At 48.7% G+C, this 4,380-nt stretch overlaps 1 long non-coding RNA gene across 1 annotated transcript; it reads right to left on the bottom strand.

Annotated features, from left to right (window-relative positions):
* Positions 1 to 1,937: 1,937 nt before the first annotated feature.
* LOC127924980 (uncharacterized) lies at positions 1,938 to 2,725 on the bottom strand. The gene is made up of 3 exons (XR_008119448.1): positions 2,577 to 2,725; positions 2,052 to 2,506; positions 1,938 to 2,016 (listed from the first exon to the last, which is right to left on the bottom strand). It is a non-coding gene; the product is annotated as an uncharacterized LOC127924980 (long non-coding RNA).
* Positions 2,726 to 4,380: the final 1,655 nt, after the last annotated feature.

Genomic DNA, 4,380 nt, shown 5'->3' with positions numbered 1-4,380 from the left:
ACAGATGGTCTTTATGGTGATCTATTTACTAGGCTCTACCCTGGGCTCCTGTACAGAGTCTTTATGGTGATCTATTTACTAGGCTCTACCTGGGCTCCTGTACAGATGGTCTTATGGTGATCTATTGACTAGGCTCTACCCTGGGCTCCTGTACAGAAACTTTTATGGTGAACCTATTTACTAGGCTCTACCCTGGGCTCCTGTACAGATGGTCTTTATTGATCTATTTACTAGGCTCTACCCTGGGCTCCTGTACAGAGTCTTTATGGTGATCTATTTACTAGGCTCTACCCTGGGCTCCTGTGGATCTATTATACAATTGAAGAGTCAACCATTTGAACGACATCCTGTTTCTCCAGAAACTAAACCCCTTTCTCCAGAAACTAAACCCCTTTCTCCAGAAACTAAACCCCCTTTCTCCAGAAACTAAACCCCCTTTCTCCAGAAACTAAACCCCCTTTCTCCAGAAACTAAACCCCTTTCTCCAGAAACTAAACCCCTTTCTCCAGAAACTAAACCCCTTTCTCCAGAAACTAAACCCCTTTCTACAGAAACTAAACCCCTTTCTACAAAAACTCCCAGGAATCCCAGATTCAAACCAGGAGAAACTACGTGTAACATGTACCATTCGACCAGGGCCCCATAGGGAATAGTGTACCATTCGACCAGGGCCCATAGGGAATAGTGTACCATTCGACCAGGGCCCATAGGGAATAGTGTACCATTCGACCAGGGCCCCATAGGGAATAGTGTACCATTCGACCAGGGCCCATAGGGAATAGTGTACCATTCGACCAGGGCCCCATAGGGAATAGTGTACCATTCAACCAGGGCCCCATAGGGAATAGTGTACCATTCGACCAGGGCCCCATAGGGAATAGTGTACCATTTGACCAGGGCCCCATAGGGAATAGTGTACCATTCGACCAGGGCCCCATAGGGAATAGGGTACCATTTGGGACACAGCCTAGGTCTAATGTAAAAGGAATGTTATGGGGGCAACGACCGATGCCTGGCTGAGATTCATCATCCATATCTCTGTCAGCTAGAAGACACCGACCCCACCAGGACAACAACCTCAATGCAGGGATGGGACATGTCCTCCATGTCTCTGTCAGCTAGAAGACACCGACCCTACCAGGACAACAACCTCAATGCAGGGATGGGACATGTCCTCCATGTCTCTGTCAGCTAGAAGACACCGACCCTACCAGGACAACAACCTCAATGCAGGGATGGGACATGTCCTCCATGTCTCTGTCAGCTAGAAGACACCGACCCTACCAGGACAACACCCTCAATGCAGGGATGGGACATGTCCTCCATGTCTCTGTCAGCTAGAAGACACCGACCCTACCAGGACAACAACCTCAATGCAGGGATGGGACATGTCCTCCATGTCTCTGTCAGCTAGAAGACACCGACCCTACCAGGACAACAACCTCAATGCAGGGATGGGACATGTCCTCCATATCTCTGTCAGCTAGAAGACACCGACCCTACCAGGACAACAACCTCAATGCAGGGATGGGACATGTCCTCCATGTCTCTGTCAGCTAGAAGACACCGACCCTACCAGGACAACAACCTCAATGCAGGGATGGGACATGTCCTCCATATGTCTGTCAGCTAGAAGACACCGACCCTACCAGGACAACACCCTCAATGCAGGGATGGGACATGTCCTCCATATGTCTGTCAGCTAGAAGACACCGACCCTACCAGGACAACAACCTCAATGCAGGGATGGGACATGTCCTCCATGTCTCTGTCAGCTAGAAGACACCGACCCTACCGGGACAACAACCTCAATGCAGGGATGGGACATGTCCTCCATATGTCTGTCAGCTAGAAGACACCGACCCTACCGGGACAACAACCTCAATGCAGGGATGGGACATTTCCTCCATGTCTCTGTCAGCTAGAAGACACCGACCCTAGGCTACCTTCATAACGGCTGCTGTCGTTACTGCTAGGCTACCTTCATAACGGCTGCTGTCGTTACTGCTAGGCTACCTTTATAACGGCTGCTGTCGTTACTGCTAGGCTACCTTCATAACGGCTGCTGTCGTTACTGCTAGGCTACCTTCATAACGGCTGCTGTCGTTACTGCTAGGCTACCTTCATAACGGCTGCTGTCGTTACTGCTAGGCTACCTTCATAACGGCTGCTGTCGTTACTGCTAGGCTACCTTCATAACGGCTGCTGTCGTTACTGCTAGGCTACCTTCATAACGGCTGCTGTCGTTACTGCTAGGCTACCTTCATAACGGCTGCTGTCGTTACTGCTAGGCTACCTTCATAACGGCTGCTGTCGTTACTGCTAGGCTACCTTCATAACGGCTGCTGTCGTTACTGCTAGGCTACCTTCATAACGGCTGCTGTCGTTACTGCTAGGCTACCTTCATAACGGCTGCTGTCGTTACTGCTAGGCTACCTTCATAACGGCTGCTGTCGTTACTGCTAGGCTACCTTCATAACGGCTGCTGTCGTTACTGCTAGGCTACCTTTATAACGGCTGCTGTCGTTACTGCTAGGCTACCTTTATAACGGCTGCTGTCGTTACTGCTAGGCTACCTTCATAACGGCTGCTGTCGTTACTGCTAGGCTACCTTCATAACGGCTGCTGTCGTTACTGCTAGGCTACCTTCATAACGGCTGCTGTCGTTACTGCTAGGCTACCTTCATAACGGCTGCTGTCGTTACTGCTAGCTAGCACGACGACGAAAAGTGCAGTTATCGGGGAAAACCAGCAGTATTTCAATCTTCTCGATGGAGCAGCGTGGAACCTGTGGATGAAGATCCAGTTTGGGACAGATCCCATCTCTGCATTGAGATACGTTGTCTCACCCACATCTCACCCACATCCCACCCACATCTCACCCACATCCCACCCACATCCCACCCACATCTCACCCACATCTCACCCACATCTCACCCACATCTCACCCACATCCCACCCACATCCCACCCACATCCCACCCACATCTCACCCACATCTCACCCGCATCTCACCCGCATCTCACCCGCATCCCACCCGCATCTCACCCGCATCTCACCCATATCCCACCCACATCTCACCCACATCTCACCCACATCACCCACATCTCACCCACATCTCACCCACATCTCACCCACATCTCACCCACATCCCACCCACATCTCACCCACATCTCTCGCCGAGCTCACAGTGTGTTAATGGGAACATCCGACTCCTGAGCAGCTCAGTGTAAACAAGCGTAACGGCAGGGTTTGGTATCTTCTAGCAGACTGCCAAGCTATCTCTCTAAACCTCGCCAGCTTGGTATCCAGGGGGGGGATGTTCCTCAGAAAGACAAACACACACCACAGACACACAGACAGGAGCACCAAACACACACCACAGACAGGAACAACAAACACACACCACAGACACACAGACAGGAGCACCAAACACACACTACAGACAGGAAGGAGCACACACACACACACACACACACAATACTCCCTAATAGTTTATTTATTGTTAGCAAAATAATGGGAGCAATAGGATATAAGGTTATATTATGTTCTTTCACCCTGGCCCCGTCTTTAAATGGACCAAGTGATCATCCACAGATTGAGATATTTTGGCTCAAACACATTAAGGAAATAAAATTCCACAAAGGAACTTTTAACACGGCGCACCTGTGAACTGAAATGCAGCATTCCAGGTGACTACCTCATGAATCTGGTTGAGAGAATGCCAAGATTGTGCAAAGCTGTCATCAAGGCGGCAGCGTAGCCTAGTGGTTAGAGCGTTGGACTAGTAACCGGAAGGTTACAAGTTCAAATCCCCCGAGCTGACAAGGTACAAATCTGTGGTTCTGTCCTGTTCCTAGACCAGTTAACCCACTGTTCCTAGGCCAGTTAACCCACTGTTCCTAGACCAGTTAACCCACTGTTCCTAGACCAGTTAACCCACTGTTCCTAGACCAGTTAACCCACTGTTCCTAGACCAGTTAACCCACTGTTCCTAGACCAGTTAACCCACTGTTCCTAGGCCAGGCACTGTTCCTAGACCAGTTAAATCAAATAAAAAAAGGCTATTTGAAGAATCTCAAATATAAAATATATTTTGATTACTACACCTTTTTGGTTACAACATGATTCCATATGTGTTATTTCATAGTGTTGATGTCGTCACTATTATTCTATAAAGGTAGAAAATAGTCAACATAAAGAAAAACCCCTTGAATGAGAAGGTCAAAGGTTTTGCATCTCTACAATGTTTTAATGTCAATTCTTGTATCTCACCACATTAGTTATTAACATAATGATTTAGCAATCAGTTGTGTTGTGACAAGGGTGGTATACAATAGAGAGCCCTATTTGGTAAAATACCAAGTCCATAATATGGCCA

This window comes from Oncorhynchus keta, unplaced genomic scaffold, assembly GCF_023373465.1.
Source record: "Oncorhynchus keta strain PuntledgeMale-10-30-2019 unplaced genomic scaffold, Oket_V2 Un_contig_4872_pilon_pilon, whole genome shotgun sequence".
NCBI classification, from domain to species: domain Eukaryota; kingdom Metazoa; phylum Chordata; class Actinopteri; order Salmoniformes; family Salmonidae; genus Oncorhynchus; species Oncorhynchus keta.
Note: the sequence above shows the minus strand (reverse complement) of the source record. Positions and strands in the feature narration are given on the sequence as shown.